The sequence below is a fragment of the Camelus ferus genome, chromosome 29 (genome assembly GCF_009834535.1).
Source record: "Camelus ferus isolate YT-003-E chromosome 29, BCGSAC_Cfer_1.0, whole genome shotgun sequence".
In the NCBI taxonomy this organism is placed as follows: Eukaryota; Metazoa; Chordata; class Mammalia; order Artiodactyla; family Camelidae; genus Camelus; species Camelus ferus.
Window position 1 is genome coordinate 14,123,888 of NC_045724.1, and position 18,812 is coordinate 14,142,699.

General features: G+C 45.7%; 1 protein-coding gene across 1 annotated transcript in view; it reads right to left on the reverse strand.

The window, feature by feature from the left end:
- LOC116660435 (cadherin-23-like) overlaps window positions 1-18,760 on the reverse strand; it is a 169,188-nt gene extending 150,428 nt beyond the window's left edge. The window contains exon 1 of the mRNA XM_032469913.1: window positions 18,369-18,760. The gene's annotated coding sequence lies outside the window, so the exon portion shown is untranslated. The remainder of the gene's footprint in view (window positions 1-18,368) is intronic.
- Between the last annotated feature and the right edge of the window lie 52 nt (window positions 18,761-18,812).

Below are 18,812 nucleotides of genomic sequence, written 5' to 3' on the forward strand. Positions count from 1 at the left end.
TACATATACAGGACACTTTCTATCTTTTGGACAGCTTGATTAATTAGGATACCTTTCCTCTTAACGAATAAAAAAAAACCTCTTTTAAAGACCAAAAGGCTTCATGTGACTTTGGGTCCACTCTGTCCACATCTGCTTCCATCCAGCCCCTCACACACCCACTTCCTCAACGTCCTCCACCCCAGCCTCTTTTAATTTATCTTCTGACCCTCCCCTATCCCTCATCCTCAGTACCCACTTTCTAACCTTTACTAAGGACATCTTTTTTAAAACACTCAATTTAAGAAAAAAAATATTTCACATCTGTATGAGCAATACACAAATCATAATTCTTAAAAATAACAAATTGCAGGCCAGAGTAATCATAAGTAAATTGATATTGATAAATAAGCTTTTCTCCAGAGCAGTAGGTGGTTTATTTTAATCTAATGAGTTTTGTATTTTCCCAGCTTTCAGATTCCATGATGAAGGGCTGTCTGCAATAGAATTACGACGCTCTCCGAAATATTGTAATTTAATGCCTCATTTTGTCAAGACTTTCTTGAAAATGAGATTTGTTCCTAGTGAAGAATTTTACTCAGCTCTTTCCCATATGCCCCCACCCACCACTCCAGGCATACAGATTCTCCTCAGGCTGGGCCTTGGGTGGGGGATGGAAAGGGGGAGAGAAGTAAGGTTAAACAAGGGGGCAGGCAGGGACTGGAAAAGGAGTGTGGAGGACCATTCCTGGCAGACATAGCCTTGCTTTGTGGTTGAGTAGTACCCACTGCCTCCTGCAAACAGGAAGGGGAGAGTAGACCTTCCCTACAAGATGCTTAGGGGGCTCCCCTTTTGAGTCCAAGGGAGAGGATATGGACCTGAGACCCCTAGAGACAAGAGAGAAGACTAACCCCACAGGCAGGGGGAGGGAGGGGGCAGCAGAAACCAAAGCTGGGGGAAAAACTAACAAAGCTAATTGTGGAGAAGCCTTTGGGGGTCATCTGGTTGAATGTCCTCCAGGACAGGGAGCTCACCACCATCTCAGCCAGCCTGGAGTGCTGTTAAATGCACTACTGCCAGGCCACTGGAGGGAGCTTTTAATGGAGTCGGTTCCAAAAAACACTGAAAGGAATGGAACGAGACGTCAAGAGAGCAGCCAGAGCAGCTAGACTCACATCCTGATTGCCCACAGAGGTGTGTGAGCTTACCTGAGCTGCTTAACCTTCCTGGGCCTTAGTTTCCTGCTTCTCTGAAACAGAGATAATAATAGTATATACTTCAGAGGGTTGCCATGAAGATCAAATGAGGTAATGCACGTAAAACACTTGGAATACAAGCTCATATACAATAAGCTCTCAGTAAGTGCTAACATCATCATCATCATCATCACATGTGTGCACAGACTGCTGGAGAGGACACTAAGGAACCAGAAACTGACCGCCTCTGGGAGGCAAACCTGGGTGGCTGGAGGAGGGAGGTAGGAGAGAGACATTTCACTGTATTCCAATTTGGGCCTTTTGAATTTTGTACATGCGCTATATTACCTAAAAATAAATCTGAAGAAACAAAAGATAATTTGGTATTTCAAAAAAGAGATAGACAAATCTCCTCTTTTAACAGACCCCAACCTGCCTCCCAGGAATCTCTGCTCTCTGTTTGGGCTTATAGCCTCCAGAATCACAGAGTCAACTTCTGCCCCCTGAAGCATGCCATTCATTCACTCAACAGACAGACTGACCCTGAACACCAGCCTCAAGCTGCTGGATGCAAAGCGTTCAACAGAAGCCAAGCCAGACCCCATCTCTGCAGCCTGGCAGGTGAGAGGGGACCCTCGGCCTCACCATCACAGGCCCTCCAGATGTGTCTGGTGACACATCTTTCCCCTACTTGGCCCACTCTCTCTTAAAGAGCTGTCCTTGTGCCTGAATTGAGTTTCAGGTCCCCACTTTTGATTTTAAAATTAGGTGAGCTGACCACATAATGATACACATGATGGAGGGTTTAGGGGTGAAGTGAACCAGTGTTACACAGCTAACTCTGAAATGCAGCCCCCCAAAAATGGTTTGATTGATGTATGTATAATAAATGAAACGCAACAAAGTGTAAACTGTAGAATCCCAGCGGCAGCTACATGGGTGTTCCCTGTACAGGTCTTTCAACCTTTTCTGCATGTTTGAAAATTTCTATGATAAAATTGGGGAAAACATAGGAGAATTAAAAATCACACAAAACTTCAAGTGGCTTTTTACCTCTGATTGGCCCTCCAGTGCCACTGTCCTATGGGTTGGGGACTTTGAGTAGAGCAAACTAGAAGCAGAAATAGACAAATCCACAATCATAACGGAAGACTTCAACACACTTTCTCAAAAACAGATAGAAAAAGCAGAAAGCAAATCAGTAAGGATACCAACATCTAATCAACTTGACTTACATCTCTGACCTCATGGACAAAATTGAACACTGTGTACAACAACAGAATAAACATTCTTCTTGTGAGGCAATGGATAATTTACCAAAATCCACCATTTTAGGCCATAAAGTAACTTTCAAAATATTTCAAGGAATTGAAATCATTCAAAGTATGTTCTCTGATCACAGCAGATTAAGCTAAGAAACAAACATGAAAAAATATGAGGAAATCCCCAAATGTTTGGAAATGAAGCAAAGTACTTATAAAATCCTGTACATCAAAGAAGAAACTACAACAGAAATTAGAAAATATTTTGAAACTTACAATAATGAAAATACAACATCAAAATTTGTGACACATAACTTTTATGTTTAGAGGAAAATTTCCAGCCTTAAATTCAGATTTTAGAAGAGAAGAAAATCTAAAAAACAATGATCTATGTATCTATCTCAAAAAAGTGTTTCAAAAAGTAAATTAAACCTAAAGAAAGTAGAAGGAAAATTTTACATTTCCTAATAAAAATAGAAATTAATCAAATAGAAAACAAATAAAAATCAGTAAGTTAAAAGTTGGTTCTTTGAAAAGATTAACAAAATTGACAAATCCAGTGATCAGCAAGACAATGAAAAAAATGGAAGGCATATATTACCAATATCATGAATGAAAAAGGAAGTTATCACTGCAGATTCTACAAAGTATAGAGATTATAAAACAACAATAAAGGAGATATTGTGAATATCTTTATGTCAATTTATATAAAAAATTTATATAAAATGGATAAAGACCTCAAAAAAATACAACTTACCAAAACTGACATGCAAAAACACAGAAATATAAATAGTTCTATTTCTCTAGAGAAGTTGAAAAATACATTTGATACAATTCCACACACATTTATGATAAAAATTCTTAGCAAAAAAGAAGAGGCCATATATGAAAAACTCACAGCTAATACCATACTCAATGGCTAAAGACACCCTTAATATCTTAATATCAGGAACAAAACAAGGATGCCCACTATTAGCACTTCCATTCAACATAGTATTGAAAGCTCTAGTAAGAGTAATTAGGCAATAAATTCCCAATTCCAAATTGGAAAGGAAGAAGTAAAATTATCTCCATTCACAGATGACATGATCTTACATACAGAAAACTCTATAAAGATTCCATTCAAAAACTGTTATAGCTAATAAATAAATTCAGCAAAGTTGCAGGATACAAAATCAACTCCTGAAAATAAGTTGCATTTCTACGCTAGGAATAAATAACCTAAAGAGAAAATTAAGAAAACAATTCCAGTTAAAACATGATCAAAAAAAATAAAATACTTAAGGATAAATCTAGCCAAGGAAGCAAATGACTTGTGCACTGGAAACTACAAAACACTGCTGGAAGAAAAAAAGAAGACATAAATAAGTAGGAAGACATCACGTGCTCATGGATTGGAAGACTTAATATTGTTAAACTACTATACGTAATATTGTTAAGATAAAATACTACCCAAAGCAATCTACAGATTTAATGCAATCTCTATCAAAAGGCCAATGGTGTTTTCTGCAGAAATAGAAAAACCCACCCCCAGATTTATATGGAATTTCAAGGGACCCCAAATAGCCAAAACAATCTTGAAAAAGAACAAAGTTGTAGAACTCACACTTCCTGATTTTAAAACTTGCTACAAAGCTACAATAATCACAGTGTGGTACTGATGTAAGGAATGAATATAGACCAATGGGATAAGACAGAGAGCACAGAAATAAACCTCTGCATATATGGTTAATACATTTTTGACAAGGGTTCCAAGATCTTTCAATGGGGAAAGGACAGTCTTTTTCAACAAATGGTCCTGGGAAAACTGGATACCCACATGCACAGGAATCAAGCTGGACTCTTTTTTTTTACACTACATACAAAAATTAACTAAAAATGTATCAAAGATTTAAATGCAAGAAATAGACTATGAAATTCTTAGGGGAAAATCTTCATGATGTTGGAATCACCAGTGATTTCTTGGCTATGATACCAAAAGCACAGGCAAAAACAATAATAAAAAAGAAAAATCTGATTTCATCAAAATTAAAAACTTGTGTGCATCAACGGACACTATCAACAGAATGAAATGACTACCTGTAGAATGGGAGAAAATATTTATGTTCTGATAAGGGATTAATACCCAGAACATACTAGAACTCTTACAACTTAACAACAAAAATATAAATAACCCATTTCAAAAATAGCTTTGCAAAGGACTTGAATAGATATTTCTCTATAGAAAATGTACAAATGGCCAATTCCGCAGATGAAAAGATACTTATCACTAGCCATTTGAGAAATGCAAATCAAAATTACAACGGGATACCACTTCATACCCATTAGGATGGCTATTATAAAAAATATTCATAATAAATAATAACAAGTGTTGGTGAAGATGTGGAGAAAACTGTAACTTGTGCATTACTTGTGGGAATACACAATCAAGCAAGTACTATGGGAAACAGTATGTTCAGGTTTTTTTCCTCAAAAAGCTAAATGTAAAATTACTGTATAATTACACTCCTAAATACATACTCAGAAGAACTGACAGCAGGGACTCAAACAGATGTTTGAATACTGATGTTGTTAGCAGTATTACTCAAAATAGGCAGAAAGTGGAAACAATCCAAATGTCCATCAACAGAGGAATGAATAAACAAAGTATGCTATATGCATATAACTGAATATTATTCAACCTTAAAAAAGAATAAAATTCTGATACATGCTAAATTGAATGAACCCTGAAAACATGCTAAGTGAAAAAAAAGCCAGACACAGAATGACAAATATTGTCTGACTCCACTTATACAAGATACCTAGAGTAGACAGAAAATAGAATAGAGGTTACCAGGGATTGAAGTGAGAGAAAATGGAGAGTTATTGTGTAATGAGTTTATGAGTTTCTGTTTAAGACGATTAAAAGTTTGGAAGTAGGTAGTGGTGATGGTTGCAAAGCATTGTGGATGCACTTAATGCCACTGAACTGTGGCATTCTATGTTATGTATATTTTCCCACAATTTTGAAAAAAAATGGAAAAAAATTTCCCTAATTTGATAAATGACATCTACCAAAAACCAACAGCAAACAGCATACTTAATGGTGAAATATTGAAAACTTTCTCAATACCGGAATCAAAATAAGGATGCACACTAGCACCACTTCTAAGCAATATTATGCTGGAAGTCCTAGCTATTGCAGTAAGGCAGAAAAATGATATAAGTATTAGAAAGGAAGATATAAAATTATTATTATTTATAGAAAAATGATTATATATATTAAAAATAAAAAATTCTATAGGTAAACGATCAGATTTAATAAGTAAATTTAACAAAGGTTATCAGATACAGGTCAGTATTTTAAAAATCAGTGGTACTTCTATATGCCAGAAACAAATAACTAGAAATGAAAAAAAAATTAAATATCACTTACAATAGTATCAAAAACATAAAGCACACAGAAATCAATCTAATAAAAGAAGTGTAAAGACCTCCACACAGACAACTAAAAAGCAGTTTTGAAAGAATTTTATTAAAACCTAGGTAAATGGAGGAATATATCTTGTTTGTGGATCAGAAACTCAGTATTATAAAGATATCAATTTTCCTCAAATTGATCTACATATTGTTGATGCAGCTTCAATCAAATCTCAGCAGAATCTTTGTGAAATTTCAAAACTTGACTCTAAAATTCATATAGAAGTGCAAATAGTCAAAGGTAAACAAAAGTGTAGAAGAATGAAGCTAGAGGATTTCTACTACTAGATATCAAGACCATAAAGCTAGTAGTTAACTATAAAGCTTGTACTGGTACAAGGACAGTCAAAAATACCCACCAGAATTGCATGTACATATATGACACCAAAAGACACATAATCATTGTTCGTAGTAGCCTTTTCCATAATAGCCAAAAACTAGAATCTACCCAATTGTCTATCAACAGTAGAGTGGCTAAACTGTGGTATATTCACACAACAGAAATCTATACAGTAACGGGAATGAACGAATGTAACCATACACAACAGGATGAATCTCACAGCTGAGTGAAAGAAAATATTGCAAAGAGAGCGTACAGCAATATTCCACTCCTAGGAAGTTCCAGTAGGCAAAATGAATGTATGCTATTAGAAGTCAAGATAGAAGTTATCTTTGGCTAATGACAGAGAGATGGCTTCTGGTAATTTCTTTCTTCTTGGTTTGGGTGGCAGTTACAGGGGAGTGCTTTGTGATAATTCAAACTATACAGGTATGATCTGTACACTTTCCTGTATGTATTATACTTCAATTAAAAAGTGGACTAAAAACAATTCCAGCTGACTTAGGACCAACATCAGTGCTACTAACCACTGTACCATTCTGCCTCTCTTCCTGCCTTCTACCACAGGAGCACAGTGCCAGTGGGCACAGAGAGAAGCAACAGGCTCTGCACAAGGGTACCTCCTCCTCCATGAAGCCTCCCAAGACTGCTCACCTTACTCCCCTTCCACCTCCTTTGAACCTACATAGCCTTTCTCCCAGGTATAATAGTTATTCCTGGCACCTCCCAGGCAGCCTGCAAGTCTGTGAGCCTCCAGAATGCAGGAGCTGAGAGTAATAGTAGCATAATAATAACTAAGAGCCACATTTGTTGAGCATTTACTATACGGCAGGCACTTTCCCAAGCCTTTTACAAGCAATAACTCATTTAATCCTCCCAATAACCCTTTGAGGTGGGTACTGTTATTACCCTGATTTTCTAGATGAGAAAACTAAAGAACAGAATGATTAATTAAAGTGCCTAAAGTCAAACAGCTAATTATTGGAAGAGCTAGGATTTGAACCTGGATGGTTTGGCTCAGAGAAACACCCCCTGCTTAGGCAGTGGGCACACAGATGAGACCTGGTGCCTGTAGCCCTGGCTATACGCACTCAGACCAGGAACAAAAGAGGAGGTGTTTCTCATCCCTTCCAGGCAGACAAACGTGTCTATGTTTCTGAGCAGGTGTGTGTGTATGGAGGTGTACAGCTTCTTAACAGCCCAGTTCCAAGACTAGAGAACAGCAGGCAGGTCTGGGCTGTTGGGCCTAAGCTCCTAAGCCTGAGGAGGCAGACCGAGGCCAGAGCGTGGCTTTCAGGGGAAGTCCCTTCCCAGTCCTGGGGAGGAGGGCCTGGGACCTCCACAGGGGTCAGGCCCCTGCTGATGGCACTCAGGACAAAGGAGGTGGAGGCCAGGGCCCCTATTCCTGTTCCAGGTACTGGCCAGGGGTCCTCTGCCTCCTACCCCCAAGCCAGAGGTCTGGAAACAGCTCCCAGAAAGGTAAAGCCAGGTAAGGCCAGCCTCCTCCAGGAACAGACGGCAGCATTTCACCGCCCTCCACCCTTCACCCGACACATTATACAACCCGTTGCTCCTTGGGTCTGCCTTTATGCTCTCCTGCTGCAGTTTAAGCTCATCTCCCTCTGCTCCATCCCAAAGAGGACTCCACCTCTGCCCAGAGACTTTCTCTGCTTCACTGGGAGATATGGGAGGCTCCTTTGTGCCAGGTCTGGGTGGCTGTAACCGGGCTCCAGGGACAAACACTTAAAATGACAGACCTCACGGCATTAGAAGAGAAATTCAGGGTTACCTGACTCCCACTTACACCAAACGGTGCTCCTTTTGTCAGAGGCCAAAACCTTGGGACACAAAAGAGTCCTGTCTGGGAGTCTGCATTCTCCACACGGCCAGAAGTTGCCCAGAGAGGGGACCATCTTCGGAAAGGTGACACAGAGTATGGGCACCAGAGACTGGGGCAGGCCGAATGCCTGTTTCAGCACAGACCTGGAAATCAGGCCTGAGAGCAGGGCAGGGGAAAAGGCCCAGCCTTACTTTCAGCTTTTGCTCAGAAACATCCAGAGACAGGCTCCAGCACACCTGCGTATCAGTACGCACACACACGCACGCATGCGTGCACGCCCACACGTCCAAGGCCACGTGGGTCAAAGCCAGAAGGAGGCGGAGCTGTTAGTAGGAAGAACTTCTGAGCCGGACAGTGGGAAGGAAAATGAAGGGGCCATGTCTCCACCTGGCCTTTCCCATCCCCTCTGCCTTCGCCTGACCCCCGGGCCCTCCAAGGCAGCTCCCCAGGAAGCTGTGAAACACGCAGGTGCAACGAGGTCACCTAGTTAACAGCCTCCCTCCCGCTGTATTATTCATGGGCTCCCCTATTCCGGCCTGAGCTCCAGTTTCCAACAGCCCTCAAGCTCGGCTTAGCAGGTCAGCCAGCCCGGCAGGTCTAGCCTGCGGCAACCCCTACTCTTTACACCCCACGCCCTTCCTGTCTCCTTCCTAAGATGCAGCCATCCCTGGGCTAACTCAGCCTCTAGCTGTCACATATGGCACTTAGGTGAGGAAGAGAGTTTTAGGTTCAGTGATGAAGAGCAAAGAAGGAAAATCTTTAGCTGAGTCAGGCACGAGATGCTGAAATTCCTAAAGGGGACTACAGGGTTTTCTCTGTCTCTGTCTCATTCACACACACTAAATTGACTGGTACAAAAATGGTACTCTGACGAGGTGTGAGAGCTCATGGACTTGTCTATTTCTGTACCCTAGTGTGCCTTGCACAGTGTCCTGCAAACAGGAGTCACTTGATAATATTTGTTGACTTGGACTTTCCCCCAAACATGGGTATCAAGTTGCTAGAGTGGACATAAGCCACCAAGCCAATCAAAGACATGGCTGTTGGGTTTAGAGATGTTCTTGTTATTTAAATATCTATCTGTATACATCTTATAAACCCTGCATAGTTCAAGTCATTATACATAGTGATGACTCATAAATATTTATTTATTTACTGTGACTTCTATATATCACAATTCATTTTGCCGAGCACTTTCACATACCTCATGAAAGCCCCCTCCTCGCCAAACCAAGTGGATTGGCTAGAAGGGTCTTTCCCCTACTTTACAGGTGAGAAAACTGTGGTTCAGAGGAGGAAAGCACTCAAGTCAACCCAAGGACTGTCACTGCAGACTTCAGCATTCATACATATTCTCCTGCCTCACAGTTAGGTTACCATGCATACACATAGGCAGAAACTACAAGACGAATCGGTGGTCCTCCAGTGAGGTCACTCAGGCTGGGACCCAGCATCCAGGCTGAGGTCGGTTTAGGATTAATGCTTGACCAGAAACACTGAGTGCAGCTCACCAGCCAGCCTGGCCAATAGCTGGGGGAAGGTATAGGGCAGGGGTTAAATTACACGAGTCACTGCATTCGACCCCCTGATTTTACAGGAGTTAGAGCTAGGGTCAGTCTGGGGTCTCCAGTTACAGGCAAGTGCAGAGATCACTGAAGTGCATGGCCTTCCCAGATAAGGTAACCAGATCAGTATAGCTGATGTGCAGCTTCTAAGCTGGTGGGATGTCCCCCTCATTTACTCCCATGGATGTTAGGTAACTGCCCAGCCCCATTCTTAAAGCCCTGGGTGTTGTAGGCACCTGAATGTCCAACCCCAGCCAGGGTCAATCACAGGTGAAGCCCACACAGCAATAAACACACTGACAGGCCTGCATTGAAAGTCCAGCTCTGTCACTGTCTCTGTGCAGACTCAAGGAGGGTCACTTGTCCTTTCTGGTCTCAGTTTCCATCTCTCTAGTCAGGAGGTTGGCTCTGGCCTTCTCCAAGTACAGCATAGGGAGAAGAAAAGAGTGAGGACTAAGGAGTCAGGCTGCCTTGGCTCCAATTCCACCCCACCATCTGCTAGCTATGTGACTCTGGGTAAACTGCTGAACCTCTCTGTGCCTGATTTCTCATCTGGAAAATACAAGGAACAGAAGTCTCTGCCTCATCGAGTTGTTGTCAGGACTGAGTGAGGGATTTCATATGAAGTGCCAAGCCCAGAGCCTGGCACACAGTGAGTGCTTAATAAATGATCCCCATTATTACTGTCAGCCCTAACACTCTAAGTCTATGACAAAGGTCATACGTAAATTGGTCATGCATGGGCCACAAGAAGCTGGCTGAGGGCTGGCTCTTCCCTATAGTATACATTACACAAGGGCAGGAGCCACTGACAGACCCTAGGGGCCTAGAACAGTGCTTGGCACACAGTAGGGGCTCAATAAATATTTGATGAATGAATAGCCTCATAGTATTGTTAAATATTTGCATTGGTTTCTAATATTTAAAATAAAATTTTGCATCTTTAAAAAATCTGGATTTCCAGAGAATTTTGAAAAGGCAAAGTGTCCAGCCACCCTTGTCCTGCATGCCTGCTTAACAACCACACTCAAGAACAGCAGCACTGGTGTCCCCTTCATATGGGGCAAGCATGTGTGGTTTGTCACAGCACCTGCCCAGCCATCCTCACTCTTACATCAGCTGCCCAAACAGACTGGACGCTGTGGGCACCTGAATGTTCACTCTGGCCCAGGTCAGTCACAGGTGAAGTCCAGAAAGCAAGGAAGGTCTGCCTTTACCCAGCCTCAGAGCACTCTGCCCACGGGTGCTTCCTCTAAGTCCCAAGTCCAGGAGGAAAAAAATGGGCTTCCAGGCAGGTCTGCTGAGCACCCAAAGACCCTTTGGCATCCAAGCCCCTCTACTTGGGACAGGTCAGACCCTCTCCCCCAGAGGATATGACCCCAAATGCTCCATGTTGCCACAACTTCCTCAGCTTTCCAAGCCAACTTCCTCCTTGCTTGGAAAACTCCCAAGTGTAAAAAGCAATGGGAAGATGAACTTAATCTTTATCTTTCTCACAGAAAGTGTGCAGAGAAGATGGGGGAAATATACACACACACATGCATGCACACCTCAGAGATAAGATATTTTTCTAAAATACTGTTATCCGTCTGGGCCCCCTCCAATTGGGTCTTCTCTGGAGAAGGGACATTTCATCCCATGCTCAGTAAGCATGGTGTCTGTGCTGTGTTGTGGGGTACTAGGGGACCTGTGGACACATGCCCTCCCCAGCCCTGCCAGGGCTTAGGTCCATGGAGATGGACCACATCTTCCCATCCTCCAAGAGGCCTCCCCAACCACCCCATCTTCTGCATTTAGCATTTCAACTACTCCCCTGTTTTCTCTGTAGCACCCAAGATCATCTGTAATTGTCTTGAGTATGTATTTATTATCTGTCTCCACAGTTCAATACAGTAGACACCTGCCACATGTGGCCACATGGGCCCTTGGGCACTTCAAAAGTGCTGGGTCCAAACTGAGATGTGCTGTAAATGCAAATCACACACCAAATTCCAAAGACTTAATTTTAAAGAAAAAAAATGTAAAATATCTCATTAATCATTTGTTATATTGATTACAAGTTGAAATGATAATATTTTGGATATACTGGATGAAATAAACTGGATTACCAAAAATAATTTCACCTATTTCTTTTCAACTTTATTAAAGTGGCTACTGGAAAATTTAAAACTACGTATGTGACTCACATTTGTGGCCTACGTTGTATTTCTACTGGATGGCACTGCTGTAGACACTCCGCATGAATCCCAGCTACTAGATAGAGACTGGTACACAGGTGATGCTCAGTATTGGTTAACTGAATGGCTGATTGAAAGGCCTCCCCAGCAGTGGATGTGGGACCCTAAAACACAAAGGAGGATGGATTTGGAAGGACTTCCCGCCCCACAGGCCAGGATATGCTGGTTCTCCGGTGACCGTCTGCCCATCCCTCGCCCTCTAAGACAAAGCCTCAGGCCTCCATAGAAGGGGCAGAGAGGCCTAGCTTAGAGTTCTGTCACCACTGGTTCCCTGGAGATAATATCAGCTCTCTGTGCCCCAGGAGAAAAGGTCAAGATCAGCCTCCTCCCAGGGCAGGGCAGATCAAAGCCAGAGAAGGGATGCAGAGGGCTGAAGAATGAGCCCTGGGTGAGCAGGGGGCAGGATGACAAGGCTCTTAACCCTGTAGGCAAAGAACAGAAGAAAAGAGGGGCAAAGCTAAAGGGAGCCTCTTCAGGGCCCCAGCCCACCCTGACACCCAGCCTCAGGGAAGCCAGGAAAAGCCAGCATTTCTTGGGGACAGGACAGGTGACACAAATGAAAATCCAGACATGGTCCCAGCCATCCCTTTTGTTTTCTCTCCCTCCCCTCCCTCTTTCTCTTGCTCTCTCCTCTACTTCCCTCCCTTGATTTCACTGGCTCTCAAATTACAGCCTTCTTTCAGAAACAGACACAATCAAGGTGGTACACAGGATCCTTGTCACAAATGGCATTGCGGGTCCTCTCCAAATGGAGCATGGCCTTTAAAAAGGAAGGCAGTGCAGCTAACAGCCTGCCTTGGGGAAGCTGCATCACCAGGAAAGGCTCCCTCCCTCTTAGGCTGATCAGCCTGCAAGAGGCTCTGGGTGACAGTGATTGCAGGGTCAGAACCTGGGTGGCTGGGGTCCAAGAGATGAGGGTCTGCCTGGCCCCCTGGACACACCTCATGCTGGGGTGCAAGGAGCTGGGCTCTGCCCTTGACTGACTACCATCCAGGACCACCTTACTGCGGAAGAGGCCCTAGAACAAGCCCGCTCCCCCTGACCGTGAGCCTCAGTTTCCGCACTTGTAACATGGTAGATGTAGCTAGTCTCTAAGGACCCTTCCAGCCCTTGGAGTAGATGTCACAAACTCAAACCGCTAAAGGGGCCAGCATGCAGTGCAAATGAGTAAAGCACTACAATGGTGGTGGGGACTGCGAGACTCAAATGCTTTAAGCTCATCTGAATCTAAAAGGAGGACTTCGGGCAAAACTCACACAAGTGAGAGAAGTCAGAGCAAGTCAGAAGAGTGGTTACTTCTGGAGTGGGAGGGAGCCTGAGGGAGCCTGCCAAGGCCCCAGCAATGCATCTGATCCAGCTGGGGTTACACACGTGCACATATATGCAAAAATGCATCACTTTCATTTAATACCTGTTTACCTTATTGTATGTATGTAATCCTCAGTCAAAGAATTGTTTAAATAAAAATACAAATAAACAAAAGGGGCGCTGCAACTCAGCCCCAACCAAACACCGCCAGTGGGAACACAGACCCCCCACTGCCAGTTCTAGCCAGAGCTGCCAGAAATCTAGAATATTTTTTGTTACAAAAATGCTTTTTTTTTTAATGTTGCAAAATGAAAAACCACAACCACACACATACATACATCATCTTCAGGCAGAATTCAGTTTATGAACTTATGGATTGTCCAGCTCTCAAAATAAGGTGAGGTTTCACCTCTTTGCTAGAATACAACGTCCCTAACACATGACTGAATCTGAAAGGATAATCATCAAAGCTACTACACTCTGCATGGGAACCGTGTGCCGGGCTCCACACAAAAGGCTTTCTGTACGGGTTTCCTCTTGTTAATACTGATAGCAATCCTACAATGTAATTGGAAATTATTCCCATTTTAACCACTGAGAAAACTAAGGCCTGGGCAAGGTTACAGGCCAGAGCAAGGCTTCAGGGCTCAGGAGCGTTCAACCCCAGCTGTCTGCCTCTGACCTGCCTCTTAAAAATCATGAAGGGGAACAGGTTTACCGTCATAATGACTAGCTCTTGCATGAGGTTTTAGACTACGCAAAGGAGGCGTAAAAAATACGAACATTAAGCTTGAGCCTGCTGTGTCACTCTCGGTGTCACCGCCTGAGGCCCCTGAGGCTGAGGATGGATGTCTGATAGTCCCCTTCCTCGAGCAAAACGCTGAGCCACGCCAGCTTCCTCTGCCAAGGTGAGACGCAGCCCCAAGAGCACAACCGCCAAGACCCAAATACACACCCAGTAAGGAGCCGTGGCAGCAGCCAGTCCCACTCCCCAGGACAGAAGCAGATTAAATTTCACAGTGAAAGACTAGAAAGCTATCTCTATGTGGCTACTTCTTAAATATACCAAGTTTCTCACTGACAGCCTTCTAGTCAATAAAGTTGGTAAGAATACGCATTTTCTGCCTGATGGTATTCAATAAAGCTATTTTCATATTGAACCAAAATAAATATGGTTCTATTTATCTCCATAAATGCTTTAATCTTTCCGAATTGACTCTTCTGCACAAATGATCACTCACCACTGTTGGAGATACTCAGATCAAGATATGGAAATTTCCAGCACTCCAGAAGCACCCCTTGAGTCTCAGTCATTACACTCTGGAGTAATCATTATTCTGATTTCTGTCATATAGGTGGATTTTGCCTACAATTGTGCCTTTTATTTGGGGCCTGTGCTCTTCTATTCTCTGCAATCCCCACCACGCCCTATTGCCTGACATTTGGCACTACCTACCCTTTGGTCAGCTTCCTAGCCCCTTCTAGGCATGTGAGTTTGAGAAGTCTACTCCAAGGGCATATGCCCAGAGCCCAGAATACAGCAAGATGGGCATGAGCTGCCCAGTCTTGAAGGTAACCAACATGAAGAGTTAAAACTGGTTACAGACACACCAAATGCCAATGTAATAGCCATTTGATCAATGAACAGTTACTAAGCACCAGTCCCTGAGGATACAAGCTCCTTCTGCTGAAGGAGTTCACCGTGTAGTGAGGGGCCAGACCCCTGCAATATAATGAAAAGCACAATGGAAGAACAGAGGTACAGGCTGAAGAGGCAACCACCCCACCCACCCACCCCAGGAGTCAGTGAAGGCCTGACTGATGGAGACTCCTGAGCGGCATCAGTATCACCCACAGGCCAGGAGGCTGGAGCACAGAAGAACCTGCTCCCATCCCCATTTCTCTTCTACTGGAGACAAAATTCTCCATCCTGAAATAACACATCCAGCAGGGTCCATCTTATGAATGACCTTGCTCACCTGTTAAAGGACAAACAGGATTCCCGGGGGACTAAGAAAAACTCAAATCAAGGCTCAACATTTTTTAAAATGAATTTTTTTAAAAGAACAACACTATAATTGACTTTGAAGCCAATTAAATTAATTTTTAAAAAACATCTTTACAATTTTAAAACAATGAATTTTTTTAAATCTGAAAATAGTAGGACTTGCATTGCTTTAGTTGTTTTTGAACACATTGATGAAGGAATCTTTTACAAGAGCATCACTGCCTGTCAGGCCCATGGCCATGCTGATTCACATCCTCCCACAGCTCTCCCTTGCCTCTCTGCACCCTGGCAAAGAGGCCAGCATAGAAGAAGGACAGTCCTCTTTTGGCAGCGCTGGGGAGCATGAGTCATGCCATGACCTTTCACCTGTTATACTGTTGGCCCCACTAAGCCTCTGATCCAAATTCCTCTAAAGTCCTTCACATCCCCACTCTCAGGCCAGCCTTGACGGCTTCAGGGTGACCATTATTCCTCTAGAGGACCAGGGGGGTGACTTAACACCGTGCCTTGGCATCATCCTTGTGTCTTGGGGCCAGGGAACTCCCATGGGACCAGGGTGGCAGAAAGGGGATGTCCAGCCTAGGCTGATGTGGGGGCTGGGGGTTAAGAGTGATGAAGCCTGGCCCGTAACCTCCCCTCTGCAGGCTATCCCAGATTAGCATTTCTACAGCTCCCTCTGCATAAGTCCTGTGGCCCCTGAGAGATGTGATCAATGGGTCATTCTACCCATTCAGGAGGGAGAGATGAAGTGGAGGACAGTTACTTAATTCCTTTTCCTTAAGGGACAGCATCTACCCAGCCCCGCCCTCTTAGAGGCAGAGCAGCTTATCCAACTTCAGAAACCCTGCCCCTCTACACACTTTCCACTGCCCCATATGCAGCACACATGGCAATGTTTTAATTGCACAGAGAGCTTAGCTGCCACTTGAATCTGTCTAAAGATACCCAAAACACAGACACCCTCTTGGCATTAGCAGGGGATAGCCCCAAGGGGCCAGTGGGGGCTGTTAATCCAACCCCACCGTAACTGTCCAGGAAAAGAAGTTCCAGTCTCATTCTCAAACCTACATTCTTATCCACTGCCCTTTTCGACAGGCTTTTTGCACCAAGGGGCTGTGAAATGCCCATTCCTGAGAAGGCACTGTGGATCAGGGCTCCTCAAACTTAACTGAGCAAACAAATCACTCAAGGATCTTGTCAAATACAAATTCTGATTCAAGAGGTCAGGGGTGGGGTGCAAGAGTCTGCTTCCTAACAAGCTCCCAGGTGAGGCTGATGCTACATGTCCACAGGACACATTCAGAGTAACAAGGCTCCACTAGACCTTCACCTTCCAGAAGAATGTGCATTTTAAATTAGGACTTCAGAAAGGTGCCCTTTAAAATATTAAACTCAAAGAAATGAACCTCAAATGGTGAAGCTGCAGGTAAGGTCACTTGTTAGGTGGAGGAGCTATCTGGGAGGCAACCAGACCATTCCCCATCATAACCCTCAAATCAAGCCCTCTGGTAAGCAGATGTGAGAAGCCCAGCTGTTTCAGGGTCAGGAAGGTGGGGACAGACAATGTATACAGGGGCCCAGCACAGACAAGGCCAGGATGTCAGCTCTGGGCCTCCCACACTATCACAGCTCTCCACTACCCAGAGCAGAGCCTTCCGGTTCACATCAGTCACTTCTGTAGTGCCACCTTTCCAGCCCACAGGGTACTCTCCCTCTGCCAGCACCAAGCATCCCAGTTCCCCCAGCTAACGGGCTTCCTTCCAGACTGTCCTCAGCAGAGTGACATCTGGTCCCCATCCTCATAGGTACCGACCACCTCCAAAGGAGCTGACCGCAGTGTGCCTACCCCTGCACCATGAACCAGATATTAACTTCAAGCCAGCTCTCCCCCACCATGGGCTGACTCATCATTACCTCTCACCTGGCCCCAGCCAGGCTCTTCAAGCCCACTCCATCCCACAAAGCCTAATTCTCCCCTTTGCAATGGTCTGATTCCACCCAATGCACTTTCTCTCTCTCTCTCTCTCTCTCTCTCTCTCTCTCCTCCTCCTCTGCCTCTCCAGCTTATTTCAAAATCCAAATTGGGGTGGAGATACTTGCTAAATGGCTCAAAAGTAAGGGTCAATGCCCCCTCCAGTCTGAGAGGGCAAAGTATGAAAAAGAGGCAGGCTCTGCTTTCTGAATTACTAGGAAGGGTGGAGTGTGCTACTGCCTCAGAAAGGCTAATTTGCCCCCCACTGGGCCACTGATGACACAAAGATTGTGGGCTGGAAGCTGGGGTGGCAGTGGGGCGGTATCCGGCGGCGAGGGCCCAGGATCTCCGCCCGAAACACGGAGACAGTGGCTCTAGGAAGCAAGGCACTGAGTGCCCGCCGGTCTGGTGCCACCACCACCTTGGAACGCGCGGGCTCTGCACGCGTCCCGGGCTGACCTGCAAGGGAGACGAGGGGCTGCGCTCCCGAGCTCAGGCCCCCAGGCAAAATCAGCACCGCCCGTGGCGGGCCTGCCCGGGAACTGGGGAGGCGAAGCGCGAGCCGCACAAGGCTCCGTACTCCGCGAGAGGCGCGTCTTCCCACAGTCAGACCAAATTGGGAAGGTTGCAGGAGTCCGCTGGGGTCTCTCGCGGGCACAGAGAGGTGATGAAAGGAGGGGAGAGCTACGTGACTTCAGGTCCCTCCAGTGCCAATACTTACCCCGCAGTGGAGGTACGTCCCACCCTATCTCCACTATCCAAATGGGGACCCAGAGCGCAGAAGGAGACGGTATTGGAACCCAATGCCCTCTTTGCCTCCGAAATTCTCCCCACCACAGACCCAGACCCTCTCTGAGGCGCAGAGAGCAAAGCGCCCGAATGTTCGCGGGTCTAGGAACCAGGGTGGGGAGTAGAGTGCCTTTCCTCCGAAGGCCAACACGGAGGGAATTCGAGTTCCCGGGAATCAAAGTTGCCGCGTGTCCGGCCCTGGGCTCAGAGCGGGACGCAATATGCCGGCCAGGGGCCGGAGTGGAAGGAGGCCCCGGACGCCCGACGCGGGCGATGGCCGCGCCGGGAACAAGTGGTTCAGCGGCTGCGGTCGCGACCCCAAGGCTCCAACTTTCCCACCGTGTGGCAGGTGAACGGCGCGGGAAAAGGCGAGGGAAGCGGGGAGGGAAACGGCAGTACGCAGCTCTTGGTACCGTGTGAGTGTGCGGAGCGGCGCCGCGCCGCGCCTTGGGCTCTGCTTTCCGCCGGATCGGCCCCCGCAGGCCGCCTGCTCAGGTGCTGGCCACTGCCGCGTCTCTCTGCCCGCGCGAAGGCTCATCCACTGCGCGCCGGCCGCTCCGGGGTCCCCTTGGGCCGTCCACACGCCGCTGGCCGCTTGCCGGCCGCAACTTCAGGAGCGCCGCGGGCTCGGACGAGGCGCGCCCCAATCGTCCCAAGGCTCGGCACCCCCGCGCTCCATGCCCGGGGCCGGGTTGCTCCGCCCCGCCCGGCTCAGCGCCCGGCCGCCGTCGGACGCATCTTCTCGCCGAGCATCGCGCCCGCAAACCCCAGCCTGCGACCCTGTCTCCCGAGCCGCCGCCGCGGCTCAAGTCCGCGATCAACTTTCCCTCGCTTCCTCCGCCCTGCTCGGCCCCCAC